Source organism: Sminthopsis crassicaudata, chromosome 4, assembly GCF_048593235.1.
Source record: "Sminthopsis crassicaudata isolate SCR6 chromosome 4, ASM4859323v1, whole genome shotgun sequence".
Classification (NCBI taxonomy): domain Eukaryota; kingdom Metazoa; phylum Chordata; class Mammalia; order Dasyuromorphia; family Dasyuridae; genus Sminthopsis; species Sminthopsis crassicaudata.
Window position 1 is genome coordinate 129776765 of NC_133620.1, and position 21258 is coordinate 129798022.

The 21258-nt window shown below is 35.0% G+C and overlaps 1 protein-coding gene across 1 annotated transcript in view; it reads left to right on the forward strand.

Moving 5' to 3' along the window:
- Positions 1 to 21258, forward strand: part of PRKN (parkin RBR E3 ubiquitin protein ligase) — a 1861641-nt gene that overhangs the window by 855990 nt on the left and 984393 nt on the right.

Genomic DNA, 21258 nt, shown 5'->3' on the forward strand with positions numbered 1-21258 from the left:
GCTTGTGAATCTCCTGGAAGTCAATCCTAGTTGTGAATCTCCCAAAGTCCCCTGCTAAAGTTCTCCTGAAGTTTCCTTTGGCCCTGAGAGCTTCTCACTTATTTGCTCCACACTGAGGATACACCAATCATTTCATCACAAGGAAACCATTATTTGTTGTAGGATTAAATCAATGCTAAATGAGATTTAACTATTGTCTCCTCAATTCCACTCAGTAACTTGTTTCTGGCCCATAACATCTCCTTGTAGGATCAGATCAATCATACTGAACCATGCTAAATTAGATAATTATTGTCTCTATTCATTTCAGTGACTTAGCACCTTGTAAGAATCCTGACAGGCTTCAGATTTCAATATATAAATAACAGTTGTTTTTTTTTTTTTTTTTTTTCTGAGAAGCCTGAGTAGGTTGACCACGTACTGTAATTGTGACATCTTTCAAAGTTTACCTTTGAACACCATGAACATAAAGAACAACATGAGCACTGCTACCAGTTTCAGTCTTGACTCGCTCTTTTGAAATGGTTTCCTTCAGTAGTCAATAGATGTAGTACCAATGGACTTTTAGGCCTTAATAAGGGGAAAGACTGTGAAATTGGATTGTCTTCCCTTCAACAATGTCCCTGCTCCATGACTTATTGAAGCTATCTTGACTGGGCGGTTCTAGTAGTTCTCATTCCATCTTCTTTTTAGGGCAAGTTTTCTCTCTCACATGGCATCTCACCAAGGTCTGTCCATCCTTCCTTCCTTCCTTCTTTCCTTTCTCCCTCCCTTCCTCCCTCCTTTCTTCCTTTCTCCCTCCCTTCCTCCTTCCCTCCTTCCTTCCTCCCTTCTTTCCTTCCTTCCTTCTTCCTTCTTTCCCTCCCTCTCTTCTTTTTTTTTAATTCCCTGTACCTAACATATAATAGGTACTTAATAAATATTCTTTGTTTAATTTATTTTCAGATACACAGCACTATTCTTCTTTCTCTCACTCCTATCTCCTATTATAAGCTCATATTAGCCAATTGAAAGCTATTTAATGAACTAATTTATGTTCAGCCTTAAATCACTAATAACTTTAATATAATCATTCTTTTCTAGTATTTGCATATTAAAACAGGACTTTGCCTCAACAGAAATCCAAAGTATGCTATGGAAAAGAGCCCTGTTATTGCCTTTCTAAGCATCCCCGAAATAATGCTATTGTGGACTGCTTTGTCCAAAGAGCAGGTTGAACCCAGAGACAGGCATTTAGTTTTCAGTCTGCTTTCCTAGGATGTAGTTTTCTCATTGTAAGACTTCAAAGCTTACAATGCATGATCTCTAAGGCTTCCACCTCTTACTTTACTAAAGTTTGACTTATACAGCTCACAAGGCTCATCATAATATAATATATTATGGTTATCTGTATATGTTTCTTATCCTCCTACTAGACTATAAGATTCTTGAGGGTAAGGAATATGTTTTTTTTTTTAAGCTAATTATCTTCTCCCAGTGTCTGGCACAGCACTCTTTTCATTGTCACACTTCCAAGTCCTTAAAAAGTTGTTGAATTTAATTGGATTCTGTTCTCTGGTATAGCTGTTTATATGCCTAATACCATGCCTGAACCCCAGCATTCGTTTAAATGCACTTTTTGGGGGGATAAAAAACTCTTTAAAAGAGTCACTGCAAATGAAAGGACTTCTCTCCCCTCTTGTTTAATGGCGTGAATTCTAAGAAACAGCATCCTAGATAATAATGTTGACTTTACAGCAAAGGAGACATTCCTATCTAATGAACAATCTTCCATGAATGAATCATTCATAATTTATTCAATGATCATTTACACTTGACTGCTTTTTATAGTGTTAAACAGAATGTAATCAGGTTTGATGACCTCTAAGCACTCTTAAAGTTGAGTCTCTTTAATGCGAGATATATGCCACAGAGATTTGGAATTTTATTTTTTCTAGGTGGTCAGAAATGAAAATGCTATATGGAAACACAATTCCTACCTCACATTTTTTAAATGACATTTAACGGATTTTGAATAGCACTGGCTTTGTTGTCATTGGTAAGGTTTATTTTAATCAATGACATGTATTGATTCTTTTTTAAAAATTCATTATTTATTGATAAATATGAAATCCTCTTCAATACAAACTTTATAGTATTCATAGTATCAAAAGGTCAGAACTAAAAAGGACGTCAGAGTCTCTCCAGGACAACCACCTGTTTTTACAAATGAGGAAACTAAAGCTCAAAAAGGTGAATTCATTTCCCAAAGGTCTTAAAGTAGTGTTAGAGGTGTGGTTCCCTCCCCAAGTCCCCAAGGACTAAACTATAAAGAATTATAAGCTTTGTTGTTGGTGGTGTTTTCCAGTTGCTGTTGGCCTTCCCCCAATGGTGCTAACATGGGGAGTGATGTAGAGAGTATCTCTTTTTCCCATTATATGCACTTTTTTTCCATATAATCCTAGATACCAATTAATGGCAAATTGATAAACATATATACTGTACCTTATACAGAAATAAAAGGCTTTTTTTAAAAAATCTTTCTTCTCAGAACTTAATATAGTAGCTAGCACATAATAGATGCTTAACAGATGTAATAAATGACTTGATTTAACTTCAGATTCTCTAAGACATATCTCTTCTCTTCTCTTTCTATCTCCTTGACACCTGGTGAAATATCACTCCATCTTTACTCCTTTCTTCAAATCTAAGTTAAGAGTCTATGATAGTCAACTTTTTTTTTTTTTTAACCATCACTATAATATAATTGGTATATAATAATATTGCATCCCAGACTTATCATGTTTGTAATGTTATTATTACCTTTACCCCTCTCCTCAAGTAGGATATACCAACTTGAAATCTTTGTTCAACATTTCTGTGGACTTCTAGAGCATACTTCATTTGTCCTTGACATCTTATATCTTCATCTCAACTTCACATGGTCTGTATTTCTTATATTAAATTTTCTGCAAAAAATATATAGCTCTAAAAATAAATCCAAGCCAGTTAAGTTTAAGTTCCAAAACTAGAGATTCATTCTTGGGGCCAGGCCTATATCTTCTCTCACTATCTCTATATACCACAACATATTCTTTTTTTGCCCCTTTACCTTCTGCTGATTCTTCTGTAGCTTAACTCTGTGGCTGCTCTAACAAACTGCTCACTTAAGATTCTAGGATCCCATATTTATAACTTGAGTAGATATAAAAGAGTTGACATTGTTTTGGGATTGACAAAAACCAACCAGGGATAAGAAGTAAAATAATCGTAAAAGAACTGAGTAACAATAAAAACAGTAATAGAAATATTAATGGCTTTATAGATTTCTTAGGAATCCCTAAAAAGCATTAAATACTTAATCTATGCCAAAAATTAGGCTCTACACTCTAATGTGCTCTAGACAGCCCATTCATATTCTGTATCTGAAGTCAGAATCCATTTTATGTCTTCTCAACCATATTTAAAAGATAATCTTAGCAACTTGATATGGAATATCAGAAGGGTCATGTGAGGAAACTAAGAAAACCTCTATGACTAGAATATTTTATTAGTTTTATTGAGGAGTAACATTATCAAACAATCTATTTTCAAAGTGCACATGAGAATTGTACTCTTGCCAGATGGATAGCCATTTGTATTAATAAATCTCATGTTAAATTTAGAATAAAGTAGAATTTATAGAAGTAATGGGATAAAATGAAAACTGCAGCTTTGGAGTCTAGAACTTGGATTCAAATGCCTCCTCTGTTATTCTGTGACCTTACAGAAGTCACCCAACCTCTTACTCAACTATAAAATAAGGGGTTAGGATACCATCTTTTGTGAGATCCCTTCCAGCACAGCTTCATGATTCTAACACTTATCAATACTTAGATGTTATTTAAATGGAAAGTGTTACTTGAAGGATGCAGAAAAATTTCATTCACTTCTTGGAGAATATCCTGGTACATTTGCCCACTTGAATAACAAATTCACCAGTCTGTTAATATGCCTCTTGTTTAGTGTAAGATAGTTTGGAGACTGTTTGTGGGCAAACATCTTGCCTTAATATGCCAAGTAATGGGCTTGAATTCTTGTTAAAAGTCTTGGCTGTTGGCTTCCTGGATGACTCATTTTGCTCTTCTCCCATTAACACTCAAACAATTCCTGGTTTCTGGAAAGCTGGATTCAGCTCTTTGCTTTGGAAGGAAGTTAAGCACAATAAACCATGCCTAGGGGATATTTGAAAGAATTTTAAAGTAGCCAATTGATGTAGGAAATTCATTTAATCAACTGCTTATTTCCTGTAGCGGAATCAAATGAACGATTTAACTTTTTTTTTTAATTGAAATGATTGTGGGGTTTTTTGTTTGTTTTTTAGAAGCAACATAATTATTAAGCTTTTATTTTATTTTTTTAATGTTTTATTCTTGGGGGCGGGGGAGATGTAAGGAGAGGTAGTTTGGACATGAAAAAAGAGAGACATTGAAGCCCACTGATAGTTAGATAGATCAAATCTAAGTCCCTCATTGGTTTTGGACATTTGTCAATCTCCTGCTTTGCTTAGGAATTTAGAGTCAGTTTCATCTTGCATAGTCATTATAAGGCACATCTCTGAGAATTGCTGAACCTAGAAATGAAGAAAATATCTCATTGGGATATAGACTTCTTCCTACTGCCATTCAAATATAAGTTTAACTGGAGCATATACGAAATGCAAATATACTGTAATCCCAGCTACCAAGAAGCCTCAGGCTAATGAACCTGGTGAGCTTGGGAGTCCAGCATCAGTATGATGAAGCCCTGAGATTGGGGAGCCATCACACTGCCTAGGGGGGAGGTGGTGAATTTGCCAATCTCATAAACAGAGCTGTAGACTTATATGTTAAACACCATACCAAAATAAGGTCAAAATAGGCACATCATTTGGGTGTAAAGGGTGATAGTATAAGCAAATTAGGAGACCAAGTGATAGTTTACCGATTAGATCCTTGGATAAGGGAAGAATGTATGACCAAAGAAGAAATAGAAAACATCATGAAACCCAAAATGAACCACTTTTGATTATATTAACTTAAAAAGGTCATAAAATAAAACCAATACAAACAAGATTAAAAGGGAAGTAGAAAGCTGGGGAAAAAATTTTATAGCCAGTATTTGAGCTGTGTCAAATTTATAAGAATACAAGTCATTCCCCAACTGAAAAATGGTCAAAGGATATGAGCAGACAATTCTTAAATGACAAAATTAAAGTCATCTATAGTCATATTGATGCGGGCGGGCGGTGGCCCCTTTAAGATTCCTTTCTGATCCTCAACCCCCATGGCTGTGATTTACAAGACCTGGTAAAAAGCACCCTTTTGTATTCCAAAGGGAGAGATCCAGATCTGAGCTAACTTGGGCTGCCCCCAACCCCCATTCTAATGATCTGCTTAGGTTTCTCAACCCCCACCTGGTGGGTTTAGCCCCCACTGGTTCAGCAAGCAACCAACTTGGGACTCCACCCATGGGTCCCTTTTACCAAATAAAAGAGCCAAGCTGGAATCAGAGGGTAGAAACATGCAAGCACCATGCTTTGCATCACAGACTCTCTGTCCACCACTTATGGTATATTCTTTTCTCTATCTAATACCTTTTACTAACCAGACTTTAACTTTACTTCCATACCCTACAATAAACCTTTTTTTTTAATCAATCTAGATTTTCGGGCCTGAAATTCCTTTACAGGGGACTCTGCACCGTCACTAGAACACATTTAACTCTGTATCCTTGTGCGGAATCCAGAGCTCCATTTGACTCCCTGTACCCTGAATCTGCCACTAGACCTCAAAAACCTAATTTTATTTAGGTATCCCTTATTAGACCTCATCAATATAAAAAGATGCTTTACATCTTTTAGAGATGTAAATTAGAGAATTGAAGGTACTACCTCATACCTGTCAGATTGTATAAAATGATAGGAAAAGATCATGGTAAATGTTGGAGGGGATGTGGGAAAATTGGTTCACTAATGTATTGTTGCTGGAGTTGAGAACTAATCCAACCATTCTGGAGAGCAGTTTGGAATTATGCCCAAAAAGCTATATAACTGGATCTGTATCCCAAGGGAATCAGAAAGGAGGGAAAAGGACCTACACATGCAAAAAGATTTGCAGCAGTTCTTTTTGTGGTAGCAAAGAATTGGAAAAGGAGTGCCATCAATTGGGGAATGGCTGAACAAGTTGTGGTACTTAAGATAATAGAATATTATTGTTCTATAAAAATGGTGAACCAGCTAATTTTAGGAGGCCTGGAAAGATTTACATGAACTGACACTGAATGAAACAAGCAGAACCAGGAATGTATTATAACAGCAATACCAAGATTATGCAATAATTAATTATAAATGACTTGATTCTTCTCAATGGTTCCGTGATCCAAGGCAGTTCCAATAACTTTTAGGTCAAAAATGCCCTCAGCATCCAGAAAGAGAACTATGGAGATTGAATGTAAATTAGCACATGCTATATACACTTTTTTTTTCCTGTTTTGTTTTTTTTCCTTTCTTATGGTTTTCCCTTTTGTTCTGTTGTTTTTCTCTGAGCATGATTCATAAAGAAATATGTATTAAAAATTCAATATACATGTGTAACCAGAAAAAAATAAAACAATTAACAAAGAAAAAGAAGTTCATCAACAGTTATCTCAATTCTTTGGGTGACCATAGCACTTCCAGCCCTGATGAGATCAAGACTGAAGGAAATTCTAATCTAAGTAAAATAGATTGAAAAGAGAAAAATGCTTATCTCACATAAATTATATAGGGGTAAATGTGAAATTTACTGAATGCCCTCAAAGTTCTATACAGTAATAATTTGTGGTAGGTATGTACAAAAATAGACACAATTACAATTACAACTTGGGAAACAAATTACATCAAAATAGAAGAATAATTTTTTAATGACAATTGCTTTTGTAAGTAGAAGTTATATCCTAAGATTAGTCAAATAAGTCCCCCATCCTGGGATGTTGAAAAAGAGGTATGTTCCTATTTCTGTATAATATGGAATATCTGAACCAAGGCACAATTAATAAAGAGGATTCTCATGGCATGGACCAGCAGCCCAAATGAACATTAGAGATGTCAGGCTACATGTAGGATTCCTTCCCTGAAGTGTGCTGTATGTATCTGATCCATAAAAGGAAGAAGCTTGAGCCAAGAGGCTGCTACCCCCATACATTTCCCTCATTCTTTTGATTTCTGCTAATCAGAAAGATGGTTGCCTAGACCAGAGGGGAATAACAAACAAAAGCTTCAGAGCATGGAGGGAGAGAGAGATGGGGAGATTAGTAAAGCAAAGAACCATGGAATGCAAAATGAGAGGAAAGGCAAGAACAGAGAAACAGTACCACTCTGGACCATTATTTCCAAGAGTAAATACAAACCTGTATCTTTACTGGTACTGAAAGTTACATGGAATATGAAGATACCAAAGAGAGGATAGATAGTATATAGAGAGAAGAGGGTAGAATCTCTGTAGCAAGATACAACTAAGAAGAAGAAAATTTGCGTGTGTAGATTAACTACTTTTTAAAATTAATTGAACTAAATACAATTTTTTATTTTTTTTTTCCCTGAGGCTGGGGTTAAGTGACTTGCCCAGGGTCATATAGCCTGGAAGTGTTAAGTGTCTGAGGTCTGATTTGAACTTGGGTCCTCCTAATTTCACAGTTGATGCTCTATTCACTGCGCCACCTAGCTGGCTGCACTAAATACAAAATTTATACAAATACAAAAACGGAATAGAAGACAGAAAAGAAAAACAAAACATTATCATGTGCCCAGTAGAATATTAGGGAGGTTTCAAAATCTATAACAATAAATTGCTATTTCAAGGAAAGATATAGAATAGTATTAAGAAATTATATTCAGGAGTGTCTATCTTTTCTTTGCTTCCTTATAAGTTTTTCTTTATTCTTTTTTCCCCTTTCATCCTCCCAAGAAGTCCACATTTAAGCACATAAATATGCATATGCATTTACCTGTGTGTAAATATGCATCTAAAACAATAATGATATGACTGGCATATAATGTAACTTTCTCTCTTGATTGAATATTTAGTTTGATTTAGTCTAAGATCAATGATTACTAACCCAGTTTTTTTTGTTTGTTTTTTCACTTGAGGCAATTGGGGTTAACTGATTTGCTCAGAGTCACAAGTTAGGAAATATGTTTGAAGTCAAATTTGAACTCAGGTCCTCCTGACTTCAGAGCTGTTGATCTATCTACTTTGTCATCCAGCTGCCTATAGCCCTGGTTTTTTTTTTTTCCTAATAAAATTCTATTCCTGATCCTTGTTGTAGTGTTTCTGTATCTATTTCTTTCCAATCCCTGATAACTCTTCCACTTTAATTCTGCTCTTTAACTTGCCTTGTGTTATTACTTAACCTTCCCCCATCCATTCATCCCTCCCTTATTTTCTCCCCCTCTTTATCCCATTCCCATTAATCTGCACATTTTATTCCACTCCCTTTAATCTAACCACCCTACCACCCACACCTTATCTTAAGCTACCTTTTCCTCTCTATCTTTTTCCTATTAATCTGCTCATCCCTCGGTATTACAAGTTATCTTTTATCCTTGCCCATTAATTTACATATCCTTCTATACCCCATCTTATCCTATTCCTTCCCTGCCCTTGCCCTCCCCCCCACCTTATTTCTTTATATATTTTGGAGTATGCTAAACTCTTCATGGTATGTGGAAAATTTTCTTTAATGTTTTTAAGAATAGATACAAGTCCTTCCTATAATTATTTTATAATTTTTAAAAATGTCTGATATCTTTGTTTCCTAAGTCATTTCTGTGTAGGTAGGTGAAAGTCCTTTTGAAATAGAAAAATGCTGGAGCAATCCAAGTTCTTAGTATTTTATGGGATATGGGATATATACATCCAACATGATATCCAGGTCCCCTTGATCTTTCTGAAATCAGGTTACATGATCATTGAGGAAGGAATAATTATTAGTTAAAGAACTTCACCATGTTGATAGGATGTGAATTTTTTATAAAATTATGTTTTCTAAAATTTACACAAAACTTGCATTACATACGGAATACATGGCACAATATCTTTTTCACTCCTACAGAAATACTGCAGCTATTCATGAGATGCATATTTTTGCTAAGGAAGGGTTTTTGGAAGTGAATTTTATATTATTCATGTGTGGCATAGTAAATAAAGAACTGAACATTAATATTTTTAATTACGTAAATTGATTCAGGATGTACTTAATTATACCAAAGTAAAAGAAGAAGAAGAAGAAGCAGTAATCAGAATAGGATGATGGGGATATAGGATTGGAGAGAGGAGTTCTAATTTTTTTACTAAGTTATAGGTAAAGACATTTATCTTCTTTTAAAAAAAAATATTCATGGCATATGGAATCATTCACAAATGTTTCTTACAATCAACATTTTAGTGGATTATCTATCATGAAATTCAGGACAAAATGTTTTAATTCAGGTTTAGGGTGAACTAAGGTTCAAGAATATTCTCCTTGGTATACCTGACCCTAGACTTTAGGATTGACAATTTTTCTTTGGCTCATAGGAGGAAAACTTTGTTTTCTGTCTTTCAAGAATAGCTTTGAGTCTGGATATTAAATGCCAGAGGCTTCCAAATGTTGAGTCTTTTAACAGACAGTGAGTATTTTAAAATATTGAGGGCAAAGGATAAGGGACTAGGAAATGTATGTTTTAACCATGAAAGCCTTACTTAGACTTCCCATCTTATTTTATAAAATACAACTTGGGTCCTAGGTGAACCTTTCAGAGATGGTAGGCATGGCATTACGTATGCACCAATCACTTCAAAGATAACTGTGAAATCTTAGTCCTAATACTTAGAAATAGCAGTGACTGACAGAAAGTGATAAAATGCAAAAATATCTTATTAAAGATGCCACTGGGAAATATTAGCAATGATAAAAAGTACATAATTTTCCAAGAACCATAAAGTTAATATCTTGTGAAAAGTTAAATCTCTAATGGTCCAGACACCAAAATCTTTTGTGTTATATCTCATCTTTAAGATTCATTCCTATTTTTTAAGCCAATCACTATTGAGTAGCTTTTCTTTACTTCAGCAACTAAATTCAACAAGGATTTATTGAATATCTACTTTGTGTAGAAATAATGCTAGGTGGAGGCAAGAGGTAAGTAGATATATAGAGGTAAGAAAGATCACCTCCAAACTTCCATAGAGACAAAACAGAAAAATGTGTTACCTGCTCTATTTTCTCTCCCATTAAGGAAGTATGAACAATTATTCATATTTTTAAAAACATTATCCTTTCTTAGTAAATCTACTACTTTGTGGCACACTGAAAGGCCCTATGGATTTAGGAACCAAAAGACAGTCTGAGTCACATTTTGTGGCTGAAAAATGGATAGTGATGAGACTAACTAGGAAATTTCAGTATTTTAAGTTAGTAATATATCTTTTAATTTATAGAAATTTGAACATTGAACAAAAATGTTTTAATTGATCAACTTTGGTTCATCCTTTTACTTATTATTCCAAATTTGTTTCTTTTTACCCTTTCTTGACTTGATAAATCATGATAGCTCTATTATTGAATCAAACTCATAGGTCATCTAATCCAACCCCTTCTCTTTTTGAGAATGGGGAAACTTGAGACTTGGAGTTGAATGATTTTGCAAAGTAAACAGCAATGGTACTGTTTAAAAGTAGTTCCCTGTAACTACTTTGTTCTTGATCAAGAGAGGTGAAAAAAAGTTTTAGTATTATTTTTTAATATAAAGTGAATTGAATCAATCATTTATTGAATACCACAGAGCTGAAACTATTTTTTTTGTGTGTGTGTTGTTGAAACTATTTTTAGGATATAACAAGGATGTAATAAAAGAGAATTAGGGTTAAGTAAGGAGATCATAAGAGGCAGACCTGTTTTTTGGTTTTTTTTTTAATTATAGCTTTTTTATTGATAGAACATATGCATGGGTAATTTTTTACAACATTGTCCCTTGTACTCACTTCTGTTCCAAATTTTCCCTTCCTTCCTTCCACCTCCTCCCCTAGATGACAGGTAGTCTTAAACATGTTAAACATATTAAAGTATATCCTAGATACAATATATGTGTGCAGATCCATCTTTATTGCACAAGAAGGATTGGATTCAGAAGTTAAAAATAACCTGGGAAAGTAAACAAAAATGAAAGTAGTCCACGTTCATTTCCCAGTGTTCTTTCTTTAGGTGTAGCTGATTCTGTCCATCATTGATCAGTTGGAACTGAATTAGATCTTCTCTTTGTGGAAGATATCCACTTTCATCAGAATACATCCTCATATAGTATTATTGTTGAAGTGTATAATCTCCTGGTTCTGCTCATTTCATTTAGTATCAGCTCATATAAATCTTTTCAAGCCTCTCTGAAATCCTCCTGCTGGTCATTTCTTTCTTTTTTTTTTTTTTTAATTTAATTTAATTTTATTTTTTTTTATTAATTTTTATAATTATAACTTTTTTTTTGACAGTACATATGCATAGGTTTTTTTTTTTTTTTTTTTTTTTTTTTTTTAACAACATTATCCCTTGTACTCCCTTCTGTTCTGAATTTTTCCCCTCCTTGCCTCCACCCCCTCCCCTAGATGGCAGGCATTCCCATACATATTAAATATCTTATAGTATATCCTAGGTACAATATATATGTGCAGAACTGAACTTTGTTGTTGTTGTTGCAAAGGAAGAATTGTATTCGGAAGGTAAAAATAATCTGGGAAGAAAAAACAAAAAAAACAAAACCAAAAAAAAACCAAAAAAAAGCTCACAGTTTACACTCATTTCCCAGTGTTCCTTTTCTGGATGTAGCTGATTCTGTCCATCATTGATCAATTGGAATTGGATTGGCTCTTCTCTATGTTGAAGATATCCACTTCCATCAGAATACATCCTCATACAGTATTGTTGTTGAAGTGTATAATGATCTCCTAGTTCTGCTCGTTTCACTCAGCATCAGTTGATGTAAGTCTCTCCAAGCCTCTCTGTATTCCTCCTGCTGGTCATTTCTTACAGAACAATAATATTCCATAACCTTCATATACCATAATTTACCCAACCATTCTCCAATTGATGGACATCCATTCATCTTCCAGCTTATAGCCACTACAAAAAGGGCTGCCACAAACATTTTGGCACATACAGGTCCCTTTCCCTTCTTTAGTATTTCCTTGGGATATAAGCCCAGTAGTAGCACTGCTGGGTCAAAGGGTATGCACATTTTGATAACTTTTTGGGCATAATTCCAGATTGCTCTCCAGAATGGTTGGATTCTTTCACAACTCCACCAACAATGCATCAGTATCCCAGATTTTCCACATCCCCTCCAACGTTCATCATTATTTGTTCCTGTCATCTTAGCCAATCTGACAGGTGTGTAGTGGTATCTCAGAGTTGTCTTAATTTGCATTTCTCTGATCAATAGTGATTTGGAACACTCTTTCATATGGGTGGATATAATTTCAATTTTATCATCTGAAAATTGTCTGTTCATATCCTTTGACCATTTATCAATTGGAGAATGGTTTGATTTCTTATAAATTAGGGTCAGTTCTCTATATATTTTGGAGATGAGGCCTTTATCAGAACCTTTAACTGTAAAAATGTTTTCTCAATTTGTTACTTCCCTTCTAATCTTTTTTGCATTAGGTTTTTTTTTTTTTTTTTTTTTTTTTTTGTGCAGAAACTTTTTAATTTGGTGTAATCAAAATCTTCTATTTTATGATCAATAATGATCTCTAGTTCTCCTTTGGTCACAAATTCCTTCCTCCTCCACAAGCCTGAAAGGTAAACTATCCTATGTTCCTCTAATTTATTTATGATTTCATTCTTTATGCCTAAATCTTGGACCCATTTTGATCTAATCTTAGTATGTGGTGTTAAATGTGGGTCCATGCCTAGTTTCTGCCATACTAATTTCCAGTTTTCCCAGCAGTTTTTGTCAAATAATGAATTCTTATCCCAAAAGTTGGGATCTTTGGGTTTGTCAAACACTAGATTACTGTTTTTATTCACTATCTTGCCCTGTGAACCTAACCTATGCCACTGATCAACTAGTCTATTTCTTAGCCAATAACAAATGGTTTTGGTGACTGTTGCTTTATAATATAGTTCTAGATCAGGTACAGCTAGACCACCTTCACTTAATTTTTTTTTTCATTATTTCCCTTGAAATTCTCGACCTTTTGTTGTTCCATATGAATTCTGTTGCTGATTTTTCTAGGTCATTAAAATAGTTTCTTGGGAATCTGCTGGTCATTTCTTACAGAACAATAATATTCCATAACATTCATATACCATAATTTACCCAACCATTCTCCAATTGATGGGCATCCATTCATTTTCCAGTTTTTAGCCACTACAAAGAGGGCTGCCACAAACATTCTTGCACATACAGGTCCCTTTCCCTTCTGTAGTATTTCTTTGGGATATAAGTCCAATATAACCAATACATTATATTGATCCAGTAACACTGCTGGATCAAAGGGGTTTGATAACTTTTGGGGCATAATTCCAGATTGCTCTCCAGAATGGTTAGATCCCCAAGAATGCTTCAGTGTCCCAGTTTTCATACATCCCCTCCAACATTTATCATTCTCTTTTCCTGTCATCCTAGACAACCTGAGAGGTTTGTAGTGGTATCTCAGAGTTGTGTTAATTTGCATTTTTGATCAATAGTGATTTGGAACACTCTTTCATATGAGAGGATATAGTTTCAATTTCATAATCTGAAAATTATCTGTTCATATCCTTTGACCATTTATCAACTGGAAAATTGCTTGATTTCTTATAAATTATAGTCAGTTCTCTACATATTTTGGAAATGAGGCCTTTATCAGAACTTTTAACTGTAAAAATATTTTCGCAGTTTATTGCTTCCCTTCTAATCTTGTTTGCATTAGTTTTGTTTGTACAAAAGCTTTTTAATTCGATATAATCAAAATTTTCTATTTTGTGATCAATAATGATCTCTAGTTCCTCTTTGGTCACAAATTCCTTCCTCCTCCACAAGTCTGAGAGGTAACTATCCTATATTCCTCTAATTTATTTATAATCTTCTTCTTTATGCCTAAATCATAGATAGACCCATTTTGGTCTTATCTTGGTGTTAAGTGTGGGTCTATGACTAGTTTGCCAGTACCTGTTTTTGTCAAATGTAAGTAACAGGGTTCACAAGAATTATATCAGCTGAAATTGGGGAAGGAGGCAGATTCAGGTCCTAAGCCACTATTAATGACTTATGCAGAAGTGAGAAGGGAAGGGGTAGGAGGGAGTGTAAAAATGGGAGAAGTACTACAGGACTCATGAAGAGAAAATATTTTCCTGGAAAAAAAAATGTGGATTTGGCTCAAGTAAAATTTACTATAATTGACAACTGAACTTGATTTTGATTTGTGGCAAAATTAAGAAATATTTAGTGAACATTTTGAACAAATAATGGAGGTCACTAAGTATCAGCATGATTTCATCAAAAATAAGTTGTGCTAGATAAATTTTATTCCTTTTTTTTAATGACTTTACTAGATTGGAAAATGAGGATAGTGTTGTGGGCTACTTTATTAATTTAATTGTTTGGATTAATTGGAAAGTTGTAGAAAGGTCAGAATGAAAAATTTGTCATTGATAGTTCCCCTTAGTATCTGTGCTATTTAGTAGTTTTATTGATGACTTGCACTGTGGCATAGTGACATAGCTATCAAACCTGCAGATTATATACAACTTGGAGGGGATGGTCATGATCTAGAAATATTTAGAGAGGTTGGAATTCTGGGCCAGATAAAATAAGATGATATTTAATTAAGAATGAAAGCTAACTTGTGTAGCTGATTTTTCTTTTTGAATCCATGTACAAGATGGGGAAGGTATATCTATGTAACACTTAACCTGTAAAAATCTTGGGATTGAGACTTCCGGCCAAGATGGCAGCATGGAGGCAGACAGCTGCTTGAGCTCCTCATTTTCTCTCAGAACTTACTTCATGACAAGCCTCAGACTTAATGCTTGACCCAGAAAGAAATCCACAAATAATCACCAAGAGAAGACATCCTTGAAAGTCGCCAGAAAAGGTCTGTGTTTGCTCAGGGGAGGGTCAATCAGACTGAGGGCAGGCAAGCCAGAGCGAGACAGGCAGCTCATACAGCTCAGACCGGAGGGGGAGGGGTACGATCTCTGCCGTTTCTGCAAAAAGACTTTTTTCCCCAATGTGGATACTCCGTCTTGGCAACAAGCTAGGATCAGCAGAGGGGGTGTAAACACCGGAGGTGAAGATTAAAACCCCAGAAAGCCAGCATCTCTCAGAACCCGGCCACCCCCAACCTCCACCTGGACTGACTCAGCGAGTTCTCAGAGCCTCAGAGCGCAGACTCAGTACGGTCATTGCTGTTCTGTTAGTGGCTCTCTGCTGCCCTACACCCAGTCTGTAGAGGAAGCCCATTAATACCATCCAGCCCCATCCCCCCAAAACCAGACCTATTGTTTCTCTTGTCAATTTGTTTTCTTCGATTCCTACTCTGACAAAATGAACAAAAAATTCAAAAGGGCTCTAACCATTGACAGCTTCTGTGTGGAGAGGGAGCAGACTTCAAACACTGAGGAGACTAAAAACAGACTGTCCCCAGAGGAATCCCCTAAGGGGGATATGAGCTGCTCCTCAATATAAAAGAATCTCATAGAGGAAATCAAAAAGGCTCTCACAAGAGAGCTGGAAGAGAAATGGGAAAAGGAAAGGGAAGCTTGGCAAGAGAGCCTGGAGAAGTCATTCCATGCATTCAAAGACAGAGTGGATAAAGAAATCAAATCATTGAGAAACAAGATTAGTGAGCTGGAAAAGGTAAACAACTCCAAGGAAAACAGGATTAGTGAGCTGGAAAAAGAAAACAACTCTCTAAAAAATAAAATGGACAAAATGGAAAAAAAAATTCCATAGAAGATAAAAACTCAATTGGACAATTACAAAGAGATATAAAAAAAGTGAGTGAAGAAAATACATCATTGAAAATTAGACTGGAACAAGTAGAAATGAATGACTCAAGGAGAAACCAAGAGGTAATCAAGCAAAACCAGAGAAATGAAACAATTGAAAAGAATGTCAAGTACCTTATCAGAAAGACAACAGACCTGGAAAACAGATCCAGGAGAGACAATTTGAGAATAATCAGACTCCCTGAAAAAAGTGAGGAAAAAAAGAGCTTGGACACTATTTTCGAGGAAATTATCAAAGAGAACTGCCCAGATGTTCTGGAAACAGAGGGTAAAATAGACATTGAAAAAATTCATCGATCATGTACTGAAAGGGACCTTAAAAACCAAAATGCCAAGAAATATAGTGGCCAAGTTCAAGAACCATCAGACAAAGGAAAAGATATTGGAAGCTGCTAGAAAAAAGCAATTCAGATATGGAGGATCCACAATAAGGATAACCCAGGATCTAGCAGCATCCACATTAAAAGAACAAAGGGCCTGGAACATGATATTCCGAAAGGCTAAGGAACTTGGTATGCAACCAAGAATAACTTACCCAGCAAGAATGAGCATCGTTTTCCAGGGAAGAAGATGGACATTTAACGAAATAAATGAATTCCATCTATTTTTGATGAAAAAACCAGACCTACATAAAAGGTTTGATCTTCAAATACAGAACTCAAGAGATTTCTAAAAAGGTAAAAAGAAATCTTGAGAACTATACTTCTGCCAAAAAAATATGTAAAGAACATATGTACAATTTGTCTTAGAAACTAGAGGTGGAAAGGAAATTATGTCATAAAAAAGTGTAAAGTGGTGGTACTACATCTCATGAAGAGGCAAAGGTAACCTATTGTATCTGAGAGAAAGAAAGGAGGGAGATGAACATAGTGTGTATCAATACACATATTCCATTTATGGTGAAACTTCTTCCACTTCATTGAAAAGTGAAAGGGAAGGAGTAAACTAAGGGGAAGGGAATACAGAAATTTGGAGGAAAAGGGGTAAAATAAGGGGAGGAACTTTAAGATGGGGGAGGGATCCTAAAAAGGGAGGGTTGTTCACAAGTTTAATACTGGGTAGGGGGGTAAGAGGGAAGGAAAGGGGAAAAGCATAAGAGGGGTTAATAGGATGGCAAGCAATATAGAATTAGTCATTCTAACCATAAATGTGAATGGGGCAAACTGCCTCATAAAGAGGAAGAGGTTAGCAGACTGGATTAAAAGTCAGAACCCTACTATATATTGTTTACAGGAAACACACCTGAAACAGGGTGAGACATTCAAACTAAAAGTAAAAGGGTGGAGCAGAATCTATTATGCTTCAGGCAAAACCAAAAAAGCAGGAGTAGACATCCTCATCTCAGATCAAGCAAAAACAAAAATTGATCTAATTAAAAGAGATAAGGAAGGGCATTATATCCTGCTAAAGGGCAGCATCAATAATGAAGCAGTATCAATATTAAACATATATGCACCAAGTGGTGCAGCATCTAAATTCTTAAAAGAGAAATTAAGAGAGCTGCAAGAGGAAATAGATAGCAAAACTATAATAGTGGGAGATCTCAACCTTGCACTCTCAGAATTAGATAAATCAAACCACAAAATAAATAAAAAGAAGTCAAAGAGGTAAATAGAATACAAGAAAAGTTTGATATGATAGATCTTTGGCGAAAGCTAAATGGAGACAGAAAGGAGTATACTTTCTTCTCAGCAGTTCATGGAACCTATACAAAAATTGATCATATACTAGGGCATAAAAACCTCAAAATCAAATGCAGTAAGGGAGAAATAGTAAATGCATCCTTTTCAGACCATAATGCAGTCAAAATTACATTTAATAAAAAGCCAGGGGAAAATAGACCAAAAAATAATTGGAAACTAAATAATCTTATACTAAAGAATGATTGGGTAAAACAGCAAATCATAGACATAATTCATAACTTCACCCAAGAGAATGACAATAATGAGACATCATACCAAAATGTGTGGGATACAGCCAAAGCAGTAATAAGGGGAAGTTTTATATCTCTACAGGCCTATTTGCATAAAATAGAGAAAGAGAGGGCCAACGAATTGGGCTTACAACTCAAATTGCTAGAAAAGGAACAAATTAAAAACCCCCAGACAAACACAAAACTTGAAATTCAACAAATAAAAGGTGAGATTAATAAAATTGAAAGTAAAAAAACTATTGAATTAATTAATAAAACTAAGAGTTGGTTCTATGAAAAAACCAACAAAATAGGCAAACCCTTAGTAAAGCTGATTAAAAAAAGGAAAGAGAAAAAGCAGATTGTTAGTCTTGAAAATGAAAAGGGTGAACGCACCACTAATGAAGAGGAAATTAGAACAATAGTTAGGAGCTACTTTGCTCAACTTTATGCCGATAAATTCGATAACTTAAATGAAATGGAAGAATACCTTCAAAAATATAGCTTGCCCAGATTAACAGAGGAAGAAGTAAGTAGTCTAAATAGTCCCATCTCAGAAAAAGAAATAGATCAAGCCATTAACCAACTTCCTAAGAAAAAGTCCCCAGGACCAGATGGATTTACATGTGAATTCTACCAAACATTTAAAGAACAACTAACTCCAATGCTATGTAAACTGTTTGAAAAAAATAGGGATTGAAGGAGTCCTACCAAATTCCTTCTATGACACAGACATGGTACTGATACCTAAACCAGGTAGATCGAAAACTGAGAAAGAAAACTATAAACCAATTTCCTTAATGAACATTGATGCTAAAATCTTAAATAAGTTATTAGCAAATAGACTTCAGAAAATCATCCCCAGGATAATACACTATGACCAAGTGGGATTTATACCAGGAATGCAGGGCTGGTTTAATATTAGGAAAACTATTAGTATAATTGACCATATTAATAATCAAATTAATAAAAACCATATGATCATCTCAATAGATGCAGAAAAGGCATTTGATAAAATCCAACATCCATTCCTACTAAAAACGCTTGAGAGTATAGGAATAAATGGACTATTCCTTAAAATAATAAGGAGCATATATTTAAAACCTTCAGTAAACATCATATGTAATGGCGATAAACTAGAACCTTTCCATGTAAGATCAGGAGTGAAACAAGGTTGCCCACTATCACCATTACTTTTCAATATAGTACTAGAAACTCTAGCCTCAGCAATAAGAGCTGAGAAAGAGATTCAAGGAATTAGAGTAGGAAATGAGGAAATCAAATTATCACTTTTCGCAGGTGACATGATGGTATACTTAGAGAACCCCAAAGACTCTGCTAAAAAGCTATTAGAAATAATTCAGAATTTTAGCAAAGTCGCAGGATACAAAATAAATCCACATAAATCCTCAGGATTTTTATACATTACCAACACAATCCAACAGCAAGAGATACAAAGAGAAATTCCATTCAAAATAACGGCCGATAGTATAAAATATTTGGGAATATATCTACCAAAGGAGAGTCATGAATTATATGAGCAAAATTACAAAACACTTGCCACAAAAATAAAGTCAGATTTAAATAATTGGAAAGACATTCAGTGCTCTTGGATAGGCCGAGCGAATATAATTAAGATGACAATACTCCCTAAACTAATCTATTTATTTAGTGCTATACCAATCAGACTTCCAAGAAACTATTTTAATAACCTAGAAAAAATAACAACAGAATTCATATGGAACAACAAAAGGTCGAGAATTTCAAGGGAACTAATGAAAAAAAAATTAAGTGAAGGTGGTCTATCGGTACCTGATCTAGAATTATATTATAAACCAATAGTCACCAAAACCATTTGGTATTGGCTAAGAAATAGACTAGTTGATCAGTAGAATAGATTAGGTTCACAGGGCAAGATAGTGAATAAAAATAGCAATCTAGTGTTTGACAAACCCAGAGATCCCAACTTTTGGGATAAGAATTCATTATTTGACAAAAACTGCTGGGAAAACTGGAAATTAGTATGGCAGAAACTAGGCATGGACCCACATTTAACACCACATACTAAGATTAGATCAAAATGGGTCCAAGATTTAGGCATAAAGAATCAAATCATAAATAAATTGGAGGAACAGGGGATGGTTTACCTCTCAGACTTGTGGAGGAGGAAGGAGTTTGTGTCCAAGGGAGAACTAGAGACCATTATTGATCACAAAATAGAACATTTTGATTACACCAAATTAAAAAGTTTCTGCACAAACAAAACTAATGCAAACAAGATTAGAAGGGAAGTAACAAATTGGGAAAACATTTTTACAATTAAAGGTTCTGATAAAGGCCTCATCTCCAAAATATACAGAGAATTGACTTTAATTTATAAGAAATCAAGCCATTCTCCAATTGATAAATGGTCAAAGGATATGAACAGACAATTTTCAGATGATGAAATTAAAACTATTTCAACTCATATGAAAGAGTGTTCCAAATCACTATTTATCAGAGAAATGCAAATTAAGACAACTCTGAGATACCACTACACACCTGTCAGATTGGCTAAGATGACAGGAACAAATAATGATGAATGTTGGAGGGGCTGTGGGAAAACTGGGACACTGATGCATTGTTGGTGGAGTTGTGAAAGAATCCAACCATTCTGGAGAGCAATCTGGAATTATGCCCAAAAAATTATCAAAATGTGTATACCCTTTGACCCAGCCATACTACTACTGGGCTTATATCCCAAGGAAATACTAAAGAAGAGAAAGGGACCTGTATGTGCCAAAATGTTTGTGGCAGCCCTTTTCATAGTGGCTAGAAGCTGGAAGATGAATGGATGTCCATCAATTGGAGAATGGTTGGGTAAATTATGGTATATGAATGTTATGGAATATTATTGTTCTGTAAGAAATGACCAGCAGGAGGAATACAGAGAGGCTTGGAGAGACTTACATCAACTGATGCTAAGTGAAATGAGCAGAACCAGAAGATCATTATACACTTCAACAATGATACTGTATGAGGATGTATTCTGATGGAAGTGGATATCTTCAACATAGAGAAGAGCTAATACAATTCCAATTGATTAATGATGGACAGAATCAGCTACATCCAGAAAAGGAACACTGGGAAATGAGTGTAAACTGTTATTTTTACCTTCTGAATCCAATTCTTCCTGTGCAACAAGAAATTTGGTTCTACACACATATATTGTATCTAGAATATATTGTAATATATTTAACATGCATAAGACTGCTTGCCATCTGGGGGAGGGGGTTGGAGGAGGAAGGGAAAAAATCTGAACAGAAGTAAGTGCAAGGGATAATGTTATAAAAAATTACCCA